This window comes from Erythrolamprus reginae, chromosome 3 (genome assembly GCF_031021105.1).
Source record: "Erythrolamprus reginae isolate rEryReg1 chromosome 3, rEryReg1.hap1, whole genome shotgun sequence".
Lineage (NCBI taxonomy): Eukaryota > Metazoa > Chordata > Lepidosauria > Squamata > Dipsadidae > Erythrolamprus > Erythrolamprus reginae.
Genome location: NC_091952.1, coordinates 167,495,342 through 167,522,404, shown reverse-complemented (window position 1 = coordinate 167,522,404; position 27,063 = coordinate 167,495,342).

Here is a 27,063-nt window from a genome sequence, read left to right as displayed (position 1 = left end):
CTGTTACATGCAGACACTGCAATAATAAAGAAGGAAAAAAAACTTACAGTATAGAATAGAATACAATTGATTTACTAATCAACCATCTGGATGCATTGACATCAAATCAAATCCACAATTCTGCAGGAGAATATGGGGCTGTCACAAAATGCTACATAGATATGCCTGTAATTTACCTTCTCACTTTTCTTTCCTGTTTACCCAGGTATTTTTTGTTCCCTGTACAGATTTGCTGTAAAAGCCTCTGGAAAAAAAAAAGTGGCAACACTCTCCAAATTTGTCACTCATTTAAATTGCTTTAAATGTGGGGATTATGATCTGCAGTTGGAAGAAAATGAATCAGTCACTTCATGAAAAACAATTGACAGAAACAGTCACTCTACTTTATATTTTTAAAGGCTCTTTGGTTACAGCTTCCTTGCAGTTGTCAGGAGCTTTTTCCTTCTGCCAGGGAAGAAGCCTTGAGAACCTCAAAGCCTGGTAGTACACATTTTTCTTTCAAAAGGAGATGTGTCAGTTAAATAATTCATTCCATATTCCTTCCCCTTATGAAATAGAAGCCTGAACCTAACAGAGTGGGATCGGCTGACATCTTTTCAGAAAATGCTTTAAAAATCCTTATTTCTTAAAACTAATACAGTTCCCTTCCCTTCAAATCAAGTTGGAAATCACACTTTCCTAAAGGATCTGATCTACTTGATTTACACTCAAAGGCAAATGATCTCTTAAATAGGTTGGAAATACAACCCTGAGGCAGTCTGGACTATCAGATCTTCCATGAGAGATTGTTCAGAACTCTCTTTGGCTTCACTTTTAATGAAAGAGAGTTAGACCAGGAAGACTCAGGCGATTATTGATTGATTGATTGGATTTGTATGCCGCCCCTCTTCGCAGACTCGGGGCGACTAACAACAATGGTAAAAAACAACATGTAACAATCCAATTTAATAAAACAACTAAAATCCCTTATTATAAAAACCAAACATACACACAAACATACCATACATAACTTGTAATGGCCTAGGCGACAAAGGTGGGTCTTGAGTAATTTGTGAAAGACAAGGAGGGTGGGGGCCATTCTAATCTCTGGGGGAAGTTGATTCCAGAGGGCCGGGGCCGCCACAGAGAAGTACAGAGCAAAATGTTACTATTTGATAGGGATGAGCTTCGAGGGGTATACCTCAGAGGTGGGCTCAGGGGTGGGTCACTGCCCGGACGGGGAGGGGGGAACGCAGTGGGGTAGCAAAAATGGAGCTCTACCCCAGAGCACCCAATTTGCACTGAAAGATGTTGAAAGAAAATGCAGGACGTCCTGCATAAGCCACGCCCACAGTGTAGTAGTAAAAAAATTGGTAGCCCTTCACTGGGTGGGCTCCTACCTGTTCTAACCGGTTCTTTAGAACTGTTATTAACTCATTGGTGATGTCACAGAGCTGGTTCTGTCAGTGTCTCTGTGGGTGCCGCCATCTTGGATTTTGCTTCTACACATGTGTAGAAACATTTTTTTTATTGCTGCGGGTGCACATGTGCAAAACATGTGTCCACAGTGTGACCCTGAGCAAACCAGAAGCAAAATGATCCAGAATCCATCCCGGGGCTACGCAGGCTTGGGGCTTCCTTTTCACCCCGACGACGAGCAGGCAAACACCCGCCCGCCCTCCCTGTCTTTCAGTGTGCTACTGTGGGTCGCCCTTAGGGGCCGAATAGGAATTTTTGGTGGTCTTGGTATTTTCTGTGACCGTTTTTCCACCTATTCCAAACTGTGGTGAAGGATGGATGGTTAGGGGGTGCTTCGCTCCCTGATTAGTTTTAATTGGCTTACCTTTGGTCATTGGGTTGGCAGGTTAGGGGCGGAAATTGGGTGGTGTTTAGCAACTGCGTGTTCTCCGTTGGGCATCTTTGGGGATGATTGGCAGACTCTCTCCAAGGGCTCATGGTGCCTTTAAATCGATCTGAGCAATTGGGGAGAACCTGCCTTTGGGTCTCGCCCATTTCTATCCCCTTTCAGGGGTTAGACGGCAAGACCTCCCACATGCATTCACATGGCTGGGATCCAGGTGAGGGCATGGCTCCTTCACCTGGATCAGCATGGAGCTACGCCCATATGTTGCCCCGGAAGTTTTTCTGATGTCATTTCCGCCCCGGAAGTAATTCAGTTGACCCTGCGGGTCCTTGTTAGGTTGAATTAAATTTATGATAATTTAATTAATAAAAATGACCCAGTTTTAAATCCAGCTCTGTGTCCGCGTTGTTACTCCGCCTCTGCTGCAATGCTTTTACCTTCTCACCAAAAGGAGTCCTTATTTTTCTACTTGCATTTTTACAACTGCTAGGTTGGCAGAAGCTGGGATAAGTAATGGGAGCTCACTCCATTATGCGGCGCTAGGGATTCGAACCGCCAAACTGCCGACTTTCTGATCAATATGCTTGGTCTTAGCTTCTGATCCCTGGCTTCCCTATATGTTAGCCAGTTACAAATAATCAAAAAACAAATCAATGCACTGTTTCAAAAATGGTTTATTTGGTTTTAATGATCAACATCTGGAGATAGGTTCTCAAGATCTATGAAAATTCTCAAAGAGCTCCCTCCCTCCCTCCCTCTCTTTAATCAATTTGTGAATAGAACCAAGAAAAACTGATCTATCCAATTAAGCAAAAAATTGTATCCTGAGCTTTTAAATTCTGGATTTGAATCTATGTTATGTGATGCTTTTGATGCCAGTTAGAATTATCATCTTTTATTCCCTTCTTCCCCATTCCCCCTTTTTCCCTATTGTTAAAAGCTGACAAGTGTGGCTTGTTTCCCACTGAAAATACTTACTTAATTTGGCTGGTGCAAATGAGTGAGAATTACTTTTTCTTTTTCCCCCCTATTAAGAAACGAGGTGCTTAATACATATGTAAAACTTTCTTAATAGAAAAACATTTTTAAAATGTGAAAATTAGTGAAATTGGCATTTTTAGTTTTGCATCTTAATCACTCTCTGTGCGCAACAGTTTTCTAAACTTATTTATTATCTAAATATAAACTTGGAAGAATCTCTCAAATAGAAATACAACATATCTCATCATAGTTTGTTATGCCCAGGTGAAATTTCTTCCTGCTGCAATGTGTCTGTTGTTGGACCCAACACTTAATGTCTGTTACTTAGTTATTAGTGAAAAACTTCAAGACTTCTTTATGCTTTAAAAAAACTTTTAAAAACTAGATTGCAATAGACAACCCTTTAAATATAGAACACCTTCACATAGAGGATTATAGTCTGGCAGCCTTTCAGTGAAAGCTGAAGGATTCTCCTCTAAAGTAGAATGCAGAGCCATCCAAATTTCAGTAATATATATGATTCACAAATCATATTATGTACAGACATTTCATATCAACTGTCATTACTTCAAAGGCAATGGCTTTTCTATATAAGCACTTTACACATTCACCTGGGAATTATTATGTGCTAAGAGTGTCAGTTGCAGGTACAATGTAAGACTTAACACTAAGTTCATCCTGCCAACTGGTTATCTTTTGTGTAAAGCAGAGGTGAATATTTTAAAGAACTCTACATTAACGGGGCCAGCTCTAGACATTTTTGTGCTAAAATGGACAAGACAGCAACCATCCATTTCTAAAGATGGGAATCGTCTGGATTAGTTGAATCCTGCTGTTGCATTTTATTTAATGTGGATGAATATCTTGGATCATTTCTTCTGTGATCAAATGCTTAATTTTGGAACATAAGATAGTTGTCATATCATGCACCATATGCATGACATGGTAACTGCCTTATGTTCCAAACTACATGCATTTCTGTTTTTTACTGCAATATTAGCAATACCCAGCAGTGGGCTACAAGCCAGAATGGTAAATTGTGATTGCCGCTGAGGCTTGTAAGTGCTTGCTGGGCCAGCGCGATTTTGCTGCTGCACCTATGGAGGTAGCAAAATTGCGCACGGTGCCACAGGTGCGCCCATGTTTCAACATGTGCAGAAGCTAAGCAACCTCGCTGAAACATGGGCGCGCCTGGGGTTCCATGTGTGATTTTGCTACCTCCACAGGTGCAACAACAAAATCTCACTCGCCCTGCAAGCACTTACGAGCTGCCGGCGGCGAGCACAATTTAGCATTCCAGCTCGTAGCCCATCACTGGCAATACCATAGCAATAGCATTTAAGACTTCTATATCTCTTCACAATGCTTTAAGCCTTTTACAGAGTCACTAACAATCTGGATCTTCATTTTAATAACCTCGAATGGATGGAAGGTTAAGTCAACCTTGACCTGGTCAGGATTCAAGGAATTGAACTCCTGGAAGTATGAGCAGAGTTAGAGTGCAATATTGAATTCTAACCACTGCACCACTATGGTTCTAATATTCTCCACAGAAAGGCCTGCAGAATTCAGGAAGGACTGATGGGTTTTGGGGCCCTGAAGAGATCTTTAACTCTCATTATATTACTCCATATGTCAAGAAGCATACCTGCCAGTAGACCAACCATTTTGGTAAATGAGTAAAATTCCACTGGTTTTTTTCCATTTTGTTTTTGTTTTTTGCTTATCTGTGTAACCTTCAGCCCATGGAAAACTGACAAAGCTATGGCAGGAAAGGGATGAAGGACAATGCTATTTGTTAGGTTGCTATCCTGGTTTCTTTGGGCAGGAGTTTGCTCAGAAAGCTTTAAAGCTAAGCCCTGCTGTGCCTTCTAAAAAATGGTGGCTGCAAGTTGACAAGTTGTCTGGAAAGCAGTAATCCCTGAAAGACATCCACAAGTGGAGCACTACATCCAAAGTGCTCAAGGAGATTAAAAACAGTGGGACAAAGAGGAGGGAAGCTGCTGAGTACTTAATGGCACTGGAAACAGCTGATGTCATACATACAAAGAAAGCTACAGTTCATGACTTTTCCTGGCCCACATTTCCCTGAAGGATCAAGTGAAAAGTGACAGAAAATTGAGCTACTTCTGTTCGCAGTTTCTCATTGGTAAATGGAAGTTTAAAATACTTCATGAAAAATAATGTATATGTTTGCGTGAAGTTACAATCATGATGGATTTTTTATTATTATTATTATTAGTTCCAACTGAGGAAAACATGACTGATTGCAGCTAACGGCAGCCTATAAAAAATACTTAGGTTAATTGGAGCCAACGAGGCAGAGATTCTTAAAAGGGTTATTTTGCAACAGCGTGTGTGCTCACGTGTGCATCTGCCGCATGTTTATTGCTAATTTTCCTACTTGTTCAAGTCTCAAAAACAAAAAAAGGAGAGAAGCAAATGAGGAAGGTAGCAATTATACAGTTTTGAAGCATAGATGCACTTGAGTTGCAGCAGAATTGTTTTACTTAAGTACATGATTATATTCTACCTTTTAAAAAAGTTATCTCCGAGCCAGAAAATCTACTTTTTGAAAATAGTTCTTGGTACTTTTTTCTCAGTTGAAGTTTATGACAGAATTCTCTGTGTGGAATGAAGGACACATAACTCTTGGATAAGGTGACCAGACGTCTCAAATTTCACGGCACAGTCCTGCTTTTTGCCTATTTGTCCCACGTCCTGCTGGGTTTTTAAAAAGTCCCGCTTTTTAAAAACATCACGTTTCCATCAACCCCCACCCCAATCTCCTGCCTCCAGGGGCATCCCCAGGGCCACGCCAGGGGCTATCGGGCGGCCTCACAACATTCCTCAGCTGCAGAGAACTGAGAAAAATATTCCCTCATTGCATCTTGTGGGACGGAGTCTGGCCAGAGATAGATCTCAGCACAGAAGATCTCACCCAGTGGTTTCATGTAGATATTAAATAGCAGGGGGGAGAGAACCGACCCCTGAGGTACTCCACAAGGGAGAAACCTAGAGGTTGACCTCTGACCCCCACTAACACCGACTGCGACCGTCCAGAGAGGTAGGAGGAGAACCACCATAAAACAGTGTCTCTGTCTCCCAAACCCTCCAGCCAGCACAGAAGAATAACATAGTTGATGGTATCAAAAGTCGCTGAGAGGTCAAGAAGCACCAGGATAGAGGATAAACCCCTATCCCGGGCCCGCCAGAGATCACCATCAGCGCGACCAAAGCAGTTTCCATGCTGTAGCTGGGCCTGAATCCAGTCAGGCAGAACACTTTCCAACAAACAATTTGGTTTCAGAAAAAAATTATCCTGCAACCTGCAACTTTTACACTGCAAAAACATATGGACTACCCAAATTGAACAGGGTAAATCAATTGATGCAATCTACATGGACTTTTGCAAAGCCTTTGATTCAGTAGTTCACAACAAACCTCTTATGAAACTAAAATCTTATGGCATCTCAGGACCACTGCACAATTGGATATCAGCATTCCTGTCAAACATACAACAGCTGGTCAAAATAGGTAATGCCATATCTAATCCTGTCCTAGTTAACAGTGGCATTCCCCAAGGCAGTGTCCTAGGAACTACTCTCTTTATACTCTACATAAACGATCTCTGTGACAATATTATAAGCAATTGTGTTCTCTTTGCTGATGATGTTAAGCGATTTAATACCTCTGATAATACTTCTACCCTTCTAAAGGACCTTGACCATGTATCTGAATGGTCCAATAACTGGCAACTCCAAATCTCATTCAACAAATGCTCTGTTCTACACATCAGTAAAAAGAATCCGAATACTAAATACACACTTGGACAAACTGAACTCACAGAAGACCCTCACTCCGTCAAAGACTTTGGAGTACTCATTTCCAATGACCTAAGTGCCAGAGGCCACTGCAACAGCATTGCCAAAAAAGCACTAAGAGTCACAAACTTAATTCTACGCAGCTTCTTCTCTAGAAAGATCGATTTACCAACCAGAGCATACAAAACATTTGTCAGACCAATTCTTGAATACAGCTCACCTATATGGAATCCACACTGCATTAACAGACATTAATACAATAGAATAGAGTCCAGAAATACTTCACAAGAAGAGTCCTCCACTCCTCCTCACTCAACAAATTACCTTATTCCTTCAGACTTCAATTACTATATCTAGAAAATTTACAGCGACGCCACCTCCGAACTGATTTAACTGTTGTTCATAAAATCATACAACAGAATGTATTCCCTGTTAGTGACTACTTCACCTTTAACATCACAAGAGCACACAATAGATACAAACTAAATAGCTCCAAACTAGACTGCAGAAAATACAATTTCAGCAATAGAGTGGTCAACGCCAGGAATTCACTACTGGACTCTGTTGTTTCTCCCTCCAATCCCAAAATCTTCAACCTTACATTATCTACAATAGACCTCTCCCCTTTCCTAAGAGGTCTGTAAGGGGTGTGCATAAGTGCACCTTTTTGCCTACCGTTCTTGTCCTAATGTCTTTTTATCTTTTCTATCTCTACTTTATACTTATATTATGTTAAACATATTACAATGCAATACTATATTTGTATGACAAATAAATAAATAAAAAATGAAAAAAGGATCACAGATGAGTTAAAAATACAATAGAGTAGGGAAATACTTAATACCTGAAGAAAGAGGATGAAAATGTTGTGGAAAGAAAAATAATTAAGAAAAGACTCAGGGTGGAAAGCTAAAGGTAAAGGATCACAAAGATTTATTGATGCAATAATTGTTAAGAGATGCCGAGCTGAAATGGAGAAGACACAATTAAAAAAAAAACTAATAGAGGAAAAATAATCTCATAAAGATTGCTAGAATGACAGATCTTTAACAAGGACACAAGTGAAAGAGAAACTTAACATGGAATGAATAAAAACACTGAAAATAGATACCAAAACGTTTCTGTGACTAATGTTAACTGTGCACTTTTCCTGGAGTTAATATAAATGGAAAAATGGTTCCCAAGAAGAGTTTTATTGGTACAAACTTGATTTATTGTCAACACATCTATTTCCACAGTGGTAAAGCTGCTACTTGTTTGCTGTCACGTTGCTGTCACTTTTATTTATTCATTACATCCAAAAACAGAAAGGAAGAGCTTTGCTAATGAACCAAGGGAGAATTGATTTGTATTTTCTTAGGCCATCAAGATGATATTTGGAAATGTGAAAAAATACATCTGTTCCTGAAAGAAGGAAGGAAGGCAGAGGAAATGTTCCTGCTTTCATTAATATTAGTTATGTATTAAAAAGGCCCAGAAGAAATTCTGGATAGAAGGCACACATCAGTTTACACTTGAATAGTATAAGTAAATAACCGAGGACTTCATACTTTATCCAAAATCTTGGACTAGTAGCTATATTTATTGTGGTTTATGTAGCTGGATATCTCTGGAGGGTGCCAGTTTACATTACATTTCTGCATCAATTTATTCTAAAAACAAACTGCGGAAACAGATCTGTTTTCCTACTCTCTGGCCCAAAGAGAGAGATAGAAAAAGAGAGACTGATTTATCAAGGTGCAAATATTTCAGAGATTACTATTTCATTTATGAGAATATCACAGAGAAAGATTTCATATCTGCATTCTTGAAAGAAACATGCTGCAAAAGCATAACAACCCATTCTAGGAAAGATAACAAGAAACTTCTATCAACTTTGGTAGCTGTATCTCTTAGTAGCCCAAAACTCTGGAGAACTGTTCTCATACTGGAGCTGTTATAAATCATAGTTCTTTTCTCATTTACCTGGAGAGTAATACTGCTGGAGTGGAGCTTATCCTTGAGTATACCTACAATATTTAGACCTGCACCATGAAATATTATTAACGACATTGTGCCAAAAATATCATCTGAACATCTTCAGAATGACACAGCCTTAATATTACAAGCAACTGCTTAACAAGCACAAATGATTTCACCTTAGGCTAGTTTATTAGACTTAACAAATGGGAGATTTAACGGAGATTTAGGATGAGCTCTTAGACCCTTGTATAAGTAGAAAATCAGCAAGCCTTTAAAAAGTGCATTTAAATTTATAAAGGTACATTTAAAGAATATATTTCTGAGGCTTTGTGTGCTCTTGTTCAGCAGAATTTCATATTTTTTAGGGTTTTAGAGATAAAAGCTGGATATTGTAGAATGGGAAACCCTTTCACATTTTTTTATAATCCCTGTACCATTCTGGTATCTAGACTTCAGTTAAGTTTATTGCTCCATAATTGCTATCTTACATCCATTTATGAGAAGTAAACTAAAGCTATCATGTCTATTCTACAAAAATCCAGACAATCATTAGATGGCAGCACAGGCAGAAAGAAAATCATATTTGCTATCATCTGGTAGACAACTGGATTCTAGCAATCCAGACTTGGTATTCCATCCTATGCTTTTTTAAGTAGAAAGATTCAGTTGAACGGGAATAGGGCAGACAAGTCCTTATCACAAAAAATTTGACTTGTGCTTAAAAATACACTTCAAGGGCAAAGCATTACCTTGATGAACCTTTTAAGGTTGAGATAGACTCTTTTCCTTATCGCCTATAGTATATGATAGAAGCACATCATTAAGCAAGAAATTCTTTTTGAGAGATTATTGCTTCTAAATCTCCACCATAGCTTTCTACGATTCACGAGACAATCCATCTTAAAATACACCAGTGATGGCAAACCTATGGCATGGGTGCCACAGGTGGCACGCAGAGCCATATCTGCTGGCACATGAGCCATTGCCCTAGCTCAGCTCTAATGAGTATGTGTGTGCCAGCCAGCTGATTTTTGGCTCACACAATGGCTCTGGAAGGGCATTTTTGAGTTCCAGAGACTCTCCAGGGGGATGTGGGAGGGTGTTTTTACCCTCCTCCAGTTCCAGGGAAGCCTTTGGAGCCTGGGGAAGACAAAACACGAGCCTAGTGGCCCCACCAGAAGTTAGGAAACAGTCTGTTTCTAGCCTCCAGAGAGCCTCCAGAGGGTGGGGGAAGAGGTTTTTGCCCTCCCCAGGCATTGAATTATGGGTGTCAGCAATCAGGCATGTGCGATAGTGCATACACAGGCTCTTTCAGCACCCAAGAGAATAAAAGGCTCACCATCACTGCTACACACAATCTAATGCTCTACAACAGGAGTGTCAAACTCAATTTCTTTCTTTCTTTCTTTCTTTCTTTCTTTCTTTCTTTCTTTCTTTCTTTCTTTCTTTCCTTCCTTCCTTCCCTCCCTCCCTCCTTCCCTCCTTCCCTCCTTCCTTCCTTCCTTCATTTTCTTCCCCCCCTTCCCTCTTCATTCTCCTTTCTTCTTCCTTCTCCCCTTTCAATAACAATGGAGCCCAGGGGGAACTAGCATGCCCCCCCCCCCGAGCTCAATTTTTACTGGCAGAGGGACCATGGGGCTGTCCTTTGCTGTTTCCAGGCCAGTCCCATGGGCCAGATCTGAGCACCCTTCAGGCCGGATCTGACTCTTGGGCCTTGAGTCTGACATCCCTGCTCTACAGCAAAGAAGTGCAGGACGTGAACCTTTAGACATAGATAGATAGATAGATAGATAGATAGATAGATAGATAGATAGATAGATAGATAGATAGATAGATAGATAGATGCAGTGGATGGGTTCCTCCTGGTTCAGACCAGATCGCTCAATCTGTTAGTGACCCACTGGTGATATAATTTTTGGCATCATGAATCTGGTTCTGTCCATGTGCCCAACTATCTTTTTTTGGAATTTTCTGTGACTTTTTTCATTATTTGTATGGCTTCTCAACATCCTCTGCTGTGAAAAAAAAGCCCTCCTTTATTTCTTCATCCGAAGTATATCTGAGCAGCTCCTCAGCTATGTTTTGGCCTGAAACCACTTTCTGAGCATGCACAGAAGTGAAATCGAATGAAGGGATGCGCGAAATATTGCGATGTGCACCAGTAGTGAAGATAAGTGGAACCCAGATAGATAGATAGATAGATAGATAGATAGATAGATAGACAGACAGACAGACAGACAGACAGACAGACAGACAGACAGACAGACAGACAGACAGACAGACACACACACACACCGTAATTATAGTATACAGTATACATAACTATATATAAGTTTCAAGATCAATCCAATGAGTTTTATAGCTAAGCATTAAAAGTTTATTTTTCCTAGTCTTAAATCAGATTTTGCCAGTCCAGTAGACTTCAACTGTCTTTTAATTGCAACTCCTTCTGTTTCATTTTAGCAATAGAATAACTGGGGAGGGGTAAAAAATTGAGAACATTTATGTTTTCCTTTCAGCACAAAAACATCTACCAAACTGTAGGGCTTTTGAGGGAAAGGAAATTATCTTGCTATCTTTGATGTTTCATTCTTAAAGAAACACTTGACAGTGATTGACATGTGAAAGAAAAAAATATTTCATGATTTATGATGCTTAAATGTTAAATGATGACATTTTTGGCATCTGATACCACAGAAGGTATTTTTGGTGCATCCCTCACTCTACTAATTATGTTATGTGTGGATATTTTATATCTACTTTTTTATAAATTTTCTGCATTCTTCCTTAAAGTCAGTGTAATACTGGAAGATATATAACAGTAAATCCAAACCAGAACTTCTTTGCATAACCATAATGCTAACAGAGAGATAGCTTTTCACAAGATGTAAATTTAGAAATAGATAAAATTGTAATTGTAATAGAATTGTAATTGCAATTGCACTAGTGAATGAAATGTAGGAATTGAAAAGATTTTCAGAAAGCATTTTATACAAGAGTGATTTTTACTCTGTTCAGTAAAAGAAAACTGCCCACAAATTTATTTTTGCAAATTATATGGACTAAGGAAACGCTGCAGTTGACTTGGCAAGATTTTAGAAATAGTTTGTCACTGCCTGCTTCCTGGGGCTGACACAGAATGACCATCTCAAAATCACCCATGAAAATACAATGGGACCAGAATTCATGGCCTCACACTTTCTAGCCTGGTACCTTAACCATTACAACAAACTGCCTCTCAAACTAATGCACGACCGGCGGCTTAAACCGCCAGCTGAAATTGCCCCCGGAGCAGGGGGACGCTGACGGCAGCTCTGCAGAGCTCCAAATTTCCGGGTTCCTTGGAACCCGGAAATTCGGCTTTTGGCAGCGCCCCAGGGTGGCGCGCCTCCTGGTGGTCATAGGGGGAGGTCCTAGATCACCCTATTTAAGGGCAATCCGAACAGGACCTCCTCCTTGGTTAGTGGGCTCACGAAGCGAACACCCGCCCACCCTCCACTATTAACAGTGTGTCCTAAGGAGGTCGCCTCGGGGCCGAATAGGAATTTTTTGCGGCCTCCCCTTTAGAGGCGTCCGTCTTTTCACCTATTCCACACTGACGGTACGGACTGGATTGGTTAGGGGGTGCGGCGCACTTAGCTGTCAGTATAGGCCTCCCTTTGGTCACTGGGGTTTGGCAGGTTAGGGGCAGAAATGGGCAATTAGAAGCCACTGTGCATGCTCCTTTGGGCATCCTTTAAAGAGTGATGGACCGCCTCTCTCCAGGAACTAGAGGTTGGAACAACTTCGGGGATTGGAGAGAGGATGTCCATGGGAATCACTGGATACAATTTCCCATGGGGATTGGAGGGTGAACTCCTCCCACATGACCAAGGGGCATTGCTTGGATCCAGGTGAAGGTGGCTACCTTCACCTGGTTCAGCAAGGAGTTTTTGCCCAATGTTGCCAAGGAAGTTTCTGGTAGGAATTTCCGCCCCATTAGTTTTGGCCTCTGCAGGTCCTTAGTTAAGTTTTGAATTTAAATATTTAAATTTACGTATTCAAATTTATTTAAATTTATGTTGATTTAATAAAATGACCCTTATTTAATCCACAATACGTCTCAGCGTCTTTACTCCGCTTCCGGGGCAAATGCATTTTCTCATTCCTTCCTCAATCTTTATTTAAGAAAACAATTAGTTTTAATCCATCTGTTAGTAGATTCAGTAGAAGTAGAAAACCTTCAAACTTATTTTGCCTGGCTGTTAAATGTGTATGATTTTGCTTAATGCATATTAAACGTTTCTATTCCACATTTTATCAGATTGCAGGAAGCTGTAGAAAAGCATAGATGGTAAATTATACACATAATACAGTATAGTGACAAAATAAGTCCAAATAGACAGGGTGAGAAAAACTCATTATAGAACAAATCACTACTTTCAAAAACCTGCTGGGATTATTCTAATCAGAGGGTTAGACAAAGGATGATGGGCAAAAATAAATCCAACTGCTGCTTTGGTGGGATAGAAGGGAATAACTTTTTGGTTAAATGATGGGAAGATTCCATGGCACCTTTAGCTTCAGCAGTGAGGATGAAGGACTCAGGAGGAGCTGGGAAGTATAATAAAATGAGAATTTGCAATAGTGAGAAACTTCCCACCCTAATGCTCTGGAAGAGGTGTTTTCTCTGTATCTAAAGTTGAACTGCAAGTCAATCAGCTGAATTGCACAGATGCTCCCTGTTGTGGTTAGCTCTGGCCCAGCTCCTGCCCCAAGGACTGTGGATGTGGGGGAGACATCCACATGCTGCAGGCCTGTTTTGCCCCCGGTGGAATCTGCTGATGAAGGCTCTTCTGACCAAGAAGACATGAGTGACAGGGAAGAGGAGAGTGTGGCAGACAGCTCAGAAGGAGATCAATTATCTAGCTCCTCCTTGGATTCAGAACAAGAGTTAATGATACAGCCACGCATGCGGAGAGCGATGCAACAAAAACTGAGAGATTATTATCAAAGAAAATGAGGCCACCTGTGGTTGGGTGGGGCTGTGGTAATTAGTGAGGCTACTATAAATAGCAGCCTGTGGGTTTGGCCATTGTGGAGGATTATCTGATCTTTGTGTTTCATGACTGCTTTACTGACTTTGACCTTTTGTGTGCTGACTTTCCCCCACTTGGAAACTAAACCAGAGCAAAGTGTGTTTCACTTTGTGAAAGAAGAAGGACTGTGAATTGCCTCACAGCTGCAATCTAAGTATCACAGAACTGATAAGGGACTTGTACAAATTATCAGTTTGTTTGGAGACCAGTGCTCTTTGCTATACCAAAAGAGGGCTTAGGTTAAGTGAATTTTCATTATAAAGAACATTGTTTTGAATTTTCAAACATGTGTGTGTCTGAAATTTGTACCTGTGAATTTTTGGGAGGAGTCTACCAGAGAGCCCGACAGAACACTCCCAAAACTGGCCGAACCACAGGAACATAACTGTATTCTCACTGACAGGACAGTAAAACTCTTGCCTGAGGAGAATATGTTGAGAAGAGCAATAATATTTCTCTTAAGGGGCCAGTCAGATGGGTCTGTAAAATACTGATCTAGGAAAGGCTATTTTACGGGGGATATGTGGAATATTTCACAATGCTTTCAATTTTTAAATCTAGTATGGAATATAACCATGAAGAGATGAAATGGCATGTGTTATAGACAAGTAATTAATTACAACTAGGAAAGATTAAAATAAATAATTTTTAGTATGGATGAAAGACAACGGAAGTGATTGAACAAAATGAATAATGGTAAAAATAGGCTTCTCCCTTCTCCCTCCCCCTCTCCCTCTATCTCCCTCTCTACTGTCCAGACCCAGGGGGGGAATGCAGTGGGTAAGCGAAAATGGAGCACCAACCCAGAGCACCCAATTTGCACTGAAAGATGTTGAAAGAAAACGCAGAGCATCCTGCATAAGCCACGCCCACAGTGTGGTAGTAAACATTTTGGTAGCCATACTGCCTCTCCCTCCCTCCCCCCTCTCTCTGTTCATGCATGTATATATGCGTGCAAATAATGGGGATGGGGATTAATTGGGTTGCATTCCACCTTGCTCCATTTATTTGTAACCTAAGTGACTAAATAGTTTAGCAAAACTGCACTTTTTTGTTGCAAGTTTAGATTCAATCAAACTTAAAGATCTATTGTCAATGGAGATTCTCAGTCATCCAGGGAATGGTTGTCCCAAAAGTGCTGAAGAAGCCACCTGGATGAGAAGCAAAATTTTCTTTTCTTCAAAGAGAAAAACCAGAAACTCAAGTTGCCTCTTGAAAAACCACCTTGGGGTTAAATATCTTTTTTACAGATATCACCCAAAATATTGTTAGAAACCTTCCCTTCCCTTTGCTTTCCCTCCCTTGTGAGAGGACATGTGTGTGAGAAAGATTTCGGCATTTTTTTTTGCTTCTGTGCATGTGCAGAAACAAAAAAAAGTCATTGAAATCTCACACACGTATGTCCGCTCATGAGATTTTGCTTCCTGCGCATGCGCAGAAGCAAAATCTCACTGGGGCGCATACGCATGCATGTTGGTACATGGAGCTGCATGCACATCGTTCTGGTACCACCTAATTCCAACCTTATGGCTCATTGCTGTAGGATACACAGTATTGGATTTTATGGTGCCCACAGAACTGATGCAGCAAATCTATTGTTACAGGTGGTTAAGAACAATCTCCGAATCCTGTTTTATGCCTTTTTCTCCCCTTTCTCCTACTCTTTTCATCATACATACATGTTTGTGTGTATGTGTGTGTGTGTTTGTGTGTAGGGTATATTTGCATGAGGCCAAAAAATCCATGTGCACAGTACCATGGGATCCATTTTAAGGAAAGTGGTAAAACGAGGCAGTGGGACAGTGGGGAAATTAGATTACATATTGTAGTTCTGCATTTCTTTTGTATATGAGATTTTTCCGGAAATAAACATCCATTTTCACTAGACAGAATAAATATCCACTTGAGGGAGCTCCAAACTTGAATAGCTGTTTTGCATACTTAATATAAACCTCAGAGTTGACAGTGGCAATCTATTTGTTGCCTTTTCAAAATCCAGGGGCTAGAAAATACACATTCATTTCACATAATAATTTCAGGATGGAAGAAAAACAAATGTTAGCCTTCAACCAGCAGTCTCAGCTGATGGTTACAGTTTTGTTTTTGTTTTAAAAGTGTGACATGTAATGTGGATGGAGTACGTTTTGTGGTTTCTGACAATGCGTAATATAACTTTCACTTTTTTAAAAAAAAAGACACACAAACCTTCATACAACTTAACTAGAAAACAGAGTTGGACTGAAATATTTATCTCTTCCCTTCCTTTCCTGCCAGAGAATACTAGGCCAATTAATCATTTTAGTTAAACAAGCTTATATCCAATTGCACACTTCTGAAAATGAATATTGACATGTAATGTCTACTTTTTGACTTGAGAAATGTTCAGCTTTGGTGAAGAGCGTAATCAAGGGATAAAAAACACGACTAACTTTACAAATAGCTTATGCTGTTCTAAACAGATAATACATATAAATATCCATTTACTGATAAATTAACTACAGGTAATAATATAATTATTTGCCAAAGGTGGCTCAAACAAATGTCCCTTGGTTTTGTAAAGCTTAAACGTTTTTGCTATGTTTTATCTTAACAGTTAATTATATTTGCTTTTTTAAAAAAATAAGAGTAAATTGAGACATGATTAAGCTTTGAGGTTGAATAGATTGTCATAACAATCTGGTAAATTGAAATTATTATGTTGGCAAATCAGTGTGATTAAGACAAATGAACACATTTTCAAGGCAACAAAATTGGAAAGCAAAATCTCACCTTTTTTATGAGCCTATTAGTTTGCTTGGTAGATTTGTCTCTTTTTCAAACCCTGATATACACACACATGGTCACAGGAATGCATGGGAGATCTATAGATATTAAAGTATACACCAATAATTCCCCTTTCCCCCAGGTGTCCTAACTCCTTCTGCCACTGTCTCCAACATATATAGAGAGGCTCAATCCGCAATATCTAAACAACACTCTCTCTAGTAGACAATATTGATGTTTTACAAGCAGTCCATCAGAGATTAAGATCAGGAAAACTTTCTTTAGGTCGATGGAAGAATTTGAAAGTAGAGTGAACCTATGGAAAACTATGAAGAAGCAACACTGGATGGAACCAACAGAGGAGAAGGCCCCTGAATCTGGAGACAGCTGGGAAAGTGGGAAGTATGGACATCGTTGAATAGATTGCACAGGAGTACAATAAGATCCAGAGACAATTTGAACAAATAGGGCTATCCGGTGATTTCTGGCCTTTTCTATTGTGGTGGCATGTGGTGACGGGGTGGCGCAGCAGGTAGAGTGCTGTACTGCAGGCCACTGAAGCTGACTGTACATCTGAAGGTCAGCAGTTCAAATCTCATCACCGGCTCAAGGTTGACTCAGCCTTCCATTCTTCCGAGGTGGGTAAAATGAGGACCCGGATTGTGGGGGCAATATGCTGGCTCTGTTAAAAAGTGCTATTGCTAACATGTTGTAAACCGCCCTGAGTCTAAGGAGAAGGGCAGCATAAAAATTGAATAAATAAATAAATATACAGTATATATACCTGCTCTGTGTGTTCTGACCAGTGTAAACTTGAAGATTTCATGGCAGTGTGACAGTATGCAATTAATGTTGCTAGTTTCTGGACAAGATCTGTTTACTTAATATATTTTAATCTGTTATTTTAAATGTTATGTCCTACAGTATGTCTACAGTACAATACCTACAGTATTTTAATTGTGATGCTTTTGACACAAATAAGCAAACATTTTGACATCCGGATGCTAAATATTCTGTTTGAGACTTTAGAGCTTGGATTTTACATGTCTGCATTTACAGTATATGTTTTATATGGCAGCAAAAACTAGAATTGTCTGTAGTTTTGTATCACCTGTGATATCCAGAAGTCTACATCCCAGATCTGGCATATCAGTAAAAATTCCATGTTTTAGCAACAATACTGGGTTTAACTCACTGTGTACCTTTGTATCAGGATATAAATGCTGATCAGAGTGCATTATGTTTGCTAAAAGTATTTAATGTATTAAATATTTAATAATTCCAGTTCTTTTGCAGTACAGTTTTCTTTTTTTAAAAGTAACTCTAAAAGAATAATTTCTGGTTCAGTGATATAGTCTCTATACTCAGCGAAAAATACAGTAGTAGTGTAATGATAAAACATTGAAAAGTCCAAACTTAAGTCTTATGGGTTAAAATAAATGTCAGACTAGCTGAGCTAGACATCTTCTCTGCTTGCAACCCTACCACACTGTTTCCAGTTGATATGAAGCAGTACTGAACTGGAAGGACCATTGGCTGCAGATGTACATGCTATGCTCTTGAAACTCATTTCTTTTAAAAAAAATAAATAGTTTGAGTATAAATAGTTAAAAGGGGAGGGAAAGGAAGATGGGAGGAAGGGGAAAAGGGGAGGGATACACAATAAGGGAAAATCTTGTATTATACATAATATGATATACAGTGATACCTTGTCTTACGAACTTAATTGGTTCCGGGATGAGGTTCTTAAGGTGAAAAGTTCGTAAGACGAAACAATGTTTCCCATAGGAATCAATGGAAAAGTGATTAATGCGTGCAAGCCCAAAATTCACCCCTTTTGCCAGCCAAAGCGCCTGTTTTTGCACTGCTGAGATTCCCCTGAGGCTCCCCTCCATGGGAAACCTCACCTCCAGACCTCTGTGTTTTTGCAATGCTGTGATTTCATTGAGTCTCCCCTTGCTGGGAAACCCCATCTCCAGACTTCCATTGCCAGCAAAGCACCCATTTTTGCGCTTCTGGGATTCCCATGGAGGGGAGCTTCAGGGGAATCCTAGCAGTGCAAAAACGGGTGCTTTGCTGACAACGGAAGTCCGGAGGCGGGGCATCCCAGCAGCGGCGGTGGGTTTGTAAGGTGAAAATAGTTTGTAAGAAGAGACAAAAAAATCTTAAACCCTGGGTTTGTATCTCGAAAAGTTTGTATGAAAAGGAGTTTTTAAGACGAGGTATCACTGTATATCAACATATTAAAACAGCAGTTATATATATTTGTACATTACATAGAATGAAATTTAAGTATACAAAATATAAGAAGAGTAGGTAAAATCATGAGAGGAGAGAGAAGAAAAAAGACAAAAGAAATTGTAGGAAATTTAGGAAAGTGGGAAGAGCAGGGGGGAGAGGGATGTCTGCAACATGGTAGACATTTTTAAAGTGTACAACTTTGTAGTCTAAAGGAGTGGTCGGTGTATATGGTAAAAAGTAGTAAATCAAATATAGAATTGTGGTGATAAATTTTAGTATTTCTCTAACGTTGTAGATGTTTTGATATTTCAAAGTAGTTTGAAGAGTTATGTTGCAAGAGTCTGTATTAACATTCAGGTTGTTTGTAGTTGGTATTTAGTCGTGTTCTATTGTTATTATTTGTTTTCAATTGGAGCATGGGAAGGTGAGCAGGATTTCTTATTTTTTGAGAAAATTGTTAAGTTTTTTTTTTGTTAACCATTGATACCATTTCTCCCATACCTTGTAGAAATCTAATTCCTTTTTGTTTTGAATTTCCATTGTAATTTTGTACATCACAGCACATTCCATAATTTTGATAATGACATTTAATAAAGTTGGAGTTTTTTCTTGTTTCCACGACTGGGCGTATGTAATTCTGGCTGCTGTTAGTATTTGTATAATAAGATATCTATCTTCTTGTGGGATTTTTTTGTCTAAAAATACCTAAGAGGAATAGTTTTGGTTTGGGTATTATATTATTCGATATGACTTGGTTAATTTCTCGCAAAAAAATTTTAGCATGTAAACAGGTCCACCATAGATGGTAGTAAGTTCCAGGGTGAGTTTTACACTTCCAACAGATAGGGAAAATGTTAGGGTACATTTTAGAGAGTCTGGCAGGAGGTAAGTGCCATCTGTAAAACATTTTAAATTGATTTTCTTTGTATGATGTTGCTAATATCATTTTATAATTTATTGTCCAATTTTTTTCCCATTCAGTTAAATTGATTGCATAGCCGAAATTCTGGGCCCAAGCGATCATTGATCCTTTAACTTGTTCCTCCATATTATCCTGCATTAATAAGCAATTATAAAATTTAGAAATCATTTTTGCACTTGGGCCAAAAAAGATTGAATCTATTGGGTTTTGAAACTCATTTACCATAATCAATAGTCGACTGAAAGGCAGAATAATGCATATACTCTCTGAGCAGTTTACAATGTGGAAGCATTATTTGCATATTGTCCTCAACAATGTGGCTCCTCGTTTTACCAATCTCAGAAGGCTGGAGTCAATCTTGAGTCAGATCAGGATCAAACTCCAGGCTGTATGCAGAGTTTGCTTGCAATATTGCACTATGCCATGAGAGTTCCTTGGTTGAGCTATTTGCCTTGTATTAATCCCCCCCCCAATGAATGGCTATTATGAGGGTCGTCCAAGAAAGTAATGCACTACATTTTTTTCTCAGCCTACAGTAATGGTACGAATGCTAAACTTTAGATATACATTATTTGAGTTGTCAGGAGTGCGTGTGTAAATTTTGCATTTCTTCAGACAGATAGCATAGCTGCAGCAGTGTTTCAAAATGGTGTCTGTAAGTGATGTACGTTACAAGCAGTGTGTTGTCATTGAATTCCTTACTGCGGAGAAACAAACTTGGGAACATTCACAAATGTTTGTGTACAGTTTATGGAGAATCTGCAGTTGACAGAAGTATGGTTAGTCACCTGTTAGATGTTGAGGATGATGAAGAGGTGATTCGCACAGTGCAGAAATGGCTTTGTGACCAGAAAAGGAGTGGTACTGACTTGTGTCTCGCTGGAGGAAGGTCATAGAACAGGATGGAGATTACATGGAAAAATAGGGAGTGTAGAAACATCATTCTTTTTGCATGTAAGTTTCATTGTGTTGAATAAATAATTGTTGAAGAAAAAAAATGTGGTGCATTACTTTCTGGGCAACCCTCGTACAATCTTCTGAATATTTCAGAAATATTCATTTCAGTATCATGCGTATTTCCAAAGTGAGTATCCTCTGAAGATTTGTTTCAGGGAACCTGGTTAGAATAACAATCATTCTGCCTTCTATTCAAACAACTCTCAAGTCAAAGGGGAAAAGCAGAAAAGAATAGGTAGGATGTCACCATATATATACAGGCACACAAAGGTAACCCGATTACAAAGCTCGGCAATCAAACCCAAGATTTCAGACCCAAGTGCCCTCCCTCTCACAATGTTGACGGAACTTTTAACAGTTTATCGGTTTGTTAGAAGACAGATTAAAATATTTTGCCAGATTTGTTATCTGCCCCAATTATAACAGTCACACTGCTGAATGCATGTTTCCAGCATTGTGAAAGAAGTGCATGCCAATCCAATCTGTTCCTTCCTTTACTTCTCACTTGTCAGTGTTTCCCTGCTTGTAATTATTTTGGTTCACAGATCCTGTTAGCTTTTCGATGTGGGTTTCCAACCCTCCCCCCTCTGTCTTCTCTTATGTTTGTTTTACTTGAAAAACGTTCAGATTAGCATGCAGATGGCTTTTTGATCACAGTTTTTTTTTACCCTTTCATCTATCTTTCCCATGCTGAACAGCATATTTTGTTTTCTTTTCATCTCCATTTTTTTCTATTTTGGGTTCAGTGTATTGCCATTGTATTGCATTATAGACATAAACACTGTTTGGGGTTATTGCTTTTTTTTTTCTTCTCTCACTTTTCCAGTACAGAGAAAAACAAACACATGAATGTGAGGAAAGCAAGCCTGGGTAAGACAAGAAAAAGAAGAGGAGTTGGCGAGCCTGAGATAAAAACAAACAAGTGAGTATATTGATAGTACTCAAGATAACCCAAAGCCTTTGATTCAGTGGTCCATGACAAACTACTTCAAAAACTCAAAGCCTATGGCATCTCAGGATCCCTCCACAGCTGGATTACTGCATTTCTGTCTAACAGGCAACAAGTGGTCAAAATAGGAAGCTCCATATCCACACCCGTCCCTGTTAAAAGCGGTGTCCCCCAAGGTAACGTACTGGGACCAACGCTGTTCATTCTCTACATCAACGACCTTTGCGATCTCATCACAAGCAACTGTGTTCTTTTTGCAGACAATGTAAAACTCTTCAACACCACTGATAACACAACTACTCTACAAAAAGACCTAGACTCAGTTTCTGACTGGTCCAAAACATGGCAACTCCAAATCTCAACCAGCAAATGCTCTGTCCTACACATCGGCAAAAAGAATCAGAACTTCAAATACAAACTTAATAAACAAATTATCACAGATAATCCCCACTCAGTCAAGGACCTCGGGATACTAATAACTAAAGATCTAAGTGCCAAAGCCCACTGCACCAACATCACTAAGAAGGCCTCAAGAGTTATTAATCTAATCCTACGTAGCTTCTGCTCTGGAAATCTCACACTACTTACCAGAGCTAAAAAAAACTTTCGCCAGACCCATCCTCGAATACAGCTCATCTGTTTGGAACCCATATCGCATCTCAGACATTAACACCCTTGAAAATGTTCAAGGATACTTCACATGAAGAGCCCTTCATTCCTCCACTCGAAACAGAATACCCTACAAAACTAGACGTACAATCCTGGGTCTTGAAAGCTTAGAACTATGACGCCTTAAACATGATCTAAGTATTGCCCACAAGATCATATGTTGCAATGTCCTGCCTGTCAAAGACTACTTCAGCTTCAACCACAACAACACAAGAGCACACAACAGATTCAAGCTTAATATTAACCGCTCCAAACTTGACTGTATAAATATGACTTTAGTAATCGGGTTGTCAAAGCATGGAACTCCCCTAACCCCCAACATTTTACCCTTAGACTATCCACGGTTGACCTCTCCAGATTCCTAAGAGGTTAGTAAGGGGCGTAATAAGCGCACTAGAGTGCCTTTCGTCTCCTGTCCTATAGTCTCTCCTATATCTCGTATTTCTTCTCTCCTATATCCTCTTTAACCTTCATTGTGTATTATTGTGTATTGGACAAAATAAATAAACAAACAAACAAACAAATAAATAAATAAATAAATAAATAAATAAAATAATCTCAGTTTGCTTACTGTTCTTAGAGTAAAGCTGTGTAAACCAAGTTACACTTTTAGGAATTTTTTTGGCAGTTCAGATTGGTAATCCTAAATCAGTGATGGTGAACCTACAGCACTGGTACCACAGGTGGCGTGCGGAACCATATCTGCTGTCACATGAGCTGTTGCCCTTCCTCAGCGCCAACATGCATGTGTATGTCAGACAGCTGATTTTTGGCTCACACTGAGTCTGCGGAAGGGCACTTTGGCTTCCAGAGAGCCTCTGGGGGGTGGGGGTGGGAGTGGGGAGAGCATTTTTACCTTCCCCTAACTCCAGGGAAGCCTTTGGAGCCTTGAGAGGGTGAACCATGAGTCTACTGGGCCCATCAGAAGTTGGGAAACAGGCCATGTCCAGACTCAGAGAGCCTCCATGGGGCAGGGGAAACTGTTTTTGCCCTTTCCAGGCATTGAGTTATGCGTATGGGCACTCACGCATGCGCAATAGCGAGCACCCACCTTCTCTTGGCACCCGAGGAAAAAAAGGTTCACCATCACTGCCCTAAATGATGCTTATAGAAAATGTTGCCATGTGAAGACTTCATATTCAGGGTACTTGGTTCTGTTACATCCCCTATCTAGATTCTTCAACAAAAACAATCCTAAATTCTAATATTTCATCATATATCATGGCCTCTGCTAAGGGATCATGGTTTCTAGATAAGCCTGTAGCAGTGGTGGGGTTCAACTAGTGTAACAACCAGTTTGCTTAATTTCAAAACATCATTAAAAATAATATTCTACTAGCCCTGGTAAGTGAAACAGCGGATGCACTGCAACCCACTCTGTTGTGCCTATCATCTGGGCTTCAAACGAATGAAATTTATTTATTTATTTATTTGTTTGTTTGTTTGTTTGTTTGTTTGTTTGTTTGTTTATTTATTTATTTATTTATTTATTTATTTATTTATTCCAATGCACAATACATATTGAAGAGGATAGACATGAGTTATTATATATAAAGAAAGGATATAAAAGTCCAATACACAATGAGGGTTTTAGTGGGTATATATCAATATACACATAGTAAAATACATGATGAAGGTTATAGAGGAGATACTCATAGTAAAATATATCCAAGAAATAATAGAAAAGAAGATATAGGAATAGAATATATCAATGAAAGAATAGAAGAAGAGATATAGGAATAGAGGAAAGGTATATAGGAGATATAGGAGAGCAATAGGACAGGGGACGGAAGGCACTCTAGTGCACTTGTACTCACCCCTTACTGACCTCTTAGGAATCTGGATAGGTCAACCGTAGATAATCTAAGGGTAAAGTGTTGGGGGTTTGGGGATGACACTATGGAGTCCGGTAATGAGTTCCACGCTTAGACAACTCGGTTACTGAAGTCATATTTTTTACAGTCAAGTTTGGAGCGGTTAATATTAAGTTTAAATCTGTTGTGTGCTCTTGTGTTGTTGTGGTTGAAGCTGAAGTAGTCGCCGACAGGCAGGACGTTGCAGCATATGATCTTGTGGGCAATACTTAGATCTTGTTTAAGGCGTCTTAGTTCTAAACTTTCTAGGCCCAGGATTGAACGTCTAGTTTCATAGGGTATTCTATTTCGAGTGGAGGAGTGAAGGGCTCTTCTGGTGAAGTATCTTTGGACATTTTCAAGGGTGTTAATGTCTGAGATGCGATATGGGTTCCAAACAGATGAGCTGTATTCGAGGATGGGTCTGGCAAAAGTTTTGTAAGCTCTGGTAAGTAGTGTGAGATTGCCAGAGCAGAAGCTAGGTGAGATTGCCAGAGCAGAAGCTAGAAGATTAGGTTTACAACTCTTGAAGCCTTCTTGGCTATATTGTTGCAGTGGACTTTGGCACTTAAATCTTTTGTTATTAGTATACCAAGTTCTTTAACCGAGTGGGGATTATCTGTGATAATTTGATTATTCAGTTCGTATTTGGAGTTCAGATTCTTCTTCCCAATGTGTAGGACAGAGCATTTGCTAGTTGAGATTTGGAGTTGCCATGTGTTAGACCACTCAGAAACAGCATCAAGGTCTTTTGGGAGAGTAGTTGTGTTATCGGTGGTGTTGAAGAGTTTTACATCATCGGCGAAGAGGACACAGTTGCTTGTATGTATAGCATGGGACATGCAGGTGAGGCCAGTTGATGGTTGAAGAAAACCGCTTCACTATCAGCTGATTGTTGGAGCAACTAGCTCGTTCAAATCAGACTGAATAGGCTAAATCCCACCTTTGCCCTGTAGACAAAAGTCAAGGAATATCCAAAGTCCATATCACGCCCACCCAATTGAAGGTCTCTTTGAGCATGGACTTTGTGGCCTCTGAGTCTAACCAGGAAGTTGCCATACTGTTTTAAGTCACAGAAGTGATTATATGGTTGGAAGAAGCAAAAGACTGTTTGGGTTTGAAGCCCATTTTTTTCAAAGATCATTTTTTTGACAATTATATGTACATAGATAAACAGACATCCTGAAAAAATACACAGAACTTGCTTATATAACAAAAACTTATTTTAACATGATCATGAATCTCATATCAATACTGAACTCAATTATGTTCAGAGTAGAGTAGAGGAATTTCCCCCACAATAGTCATGGTTTATATAGTGCCATCAATATCAGTTACATGATTCTTTAAAGAGTGGTGGATTGTTCAGTTCAGGGTTATGTTAGGAGCCCTATGCCTTAAGTGCTGCATCCCTGGTTAATCTTCCCAAGTTACTCAAGTTTTGGTACAAGTAGCTTATGTTGCTAGGTTGCAGTCTTGCAGAGAGGAGTATGCAACTAGGTATAGTCAAATGAAATTGGAAGAATCGTTCTGCAAAGCACAATTATGGAACTTGGAATTACAGCAAGATGGTAAGATTTGGATTAATATACATCTATGGTCCAAGCAAAGAACTTTGTAATGGTGAGAACGATCAATCAATGGAACAGCTTGCCAGTGGAGGTAGTGAACGCTCCAATGTTTGACACTTTCAAAAAGAGACTTGACTGTCATCTGTCTGGTGTAGGGTCTCCTGCTTGAGCAGGGGGCTGGACTAGATGACCTGCAAGGTACCTTCCAACTCAAATAAATAGATAGATAGATAGATAGATAGATAGATAGATAGATAGATAGATAGATAGATAGATAGATAGATAGATAGACAGACAGACAGACAGACAGACAGACAAATAAATAAATAAATAAGGAGGAAGTTATGCCCTTTATTAAAACAACCCATCACCATTATTTTTACTCCTTGTATTAACAGAGGATCGTATTGAAGTTGAAATTCTAAAAAGGCTCTGCTCTAGTGCTGGTGTTAAAGGGCCTTATGTCTAACCAAAGAACTTTTCTTAGCATAATTAAGAATGAGTAGACAGGAATGGGTAAACTATTAATTTAAGTTCTCATTTTTTTCAGTGTTCATTCAAACCCATTTCCAACTCGTAGATTTGTAAATTGTTTTCAAATGTTGAATAATAACCTTTTTTGCAGTTCCAAGTGGCATTCTCTGAATATATTTTGAAATGCAATGAGAGAGAGAGAATAAAAAAGAGGGAGGGATGGAGGGAGAGAGAGAGAGAGAAAATAATAATAATATTTTATATATTGTATACCATGTTTTTCGGCGTATAAGATGCACTGGAGTATAAGACACACCTTAGTTTTTGGGGAGGAAAATAGGGGAAAGAATCTGCTTACCAGGTATTCATCTGGCTAGTGTCCTTAGTCTGGCTACCTTCAGCACATTATTTTATCCATTGGTTAAGGACTTTAAAAAACCTTTATTCTGAGAGAGTAACAATGAAAGAGCTTGCAAGCCAGTAAGAGCTGGGAACATCATTAGCCCCTGGAAAGAAACAGTCGGAGCAAGTAGAGCAATGGGGAAAAAAACAGACTTAGGGCTTGGAAAACATTATTTTTTGCAGAGAGTTAGCAATGAAAGAGCTTGCAAGCCGGTAAGAGCTGGGAATATTGTTAGCCCCTGGTTAGGGTTGGAAAGAAACATCTGGAGCAAGTAAAGTAATGAACACCCCCCCCCCCACAAAGACAGGATTTCGAGAACATTATTGACAGAGAGTAACAATGAAAAGCTTGCAAGCCAGTAAAAGCTGGGGACATTGTTAGCACCTGGTTAGGGCTGAAAAGAAACATTTGGAGCAAATAGAGAATTTAAAAAACCTTATAAAGACAGGGTTGGGAAAACATTCTTGGCAGAGATTAACAATGAAAGAACCTGCAAGCCGGTAAGAGCTGGAAACATTGTTAGCACCTGGTTAAGGTTGGAAAGGAACTTACTCGGAGCAAGTTAGAGCAATG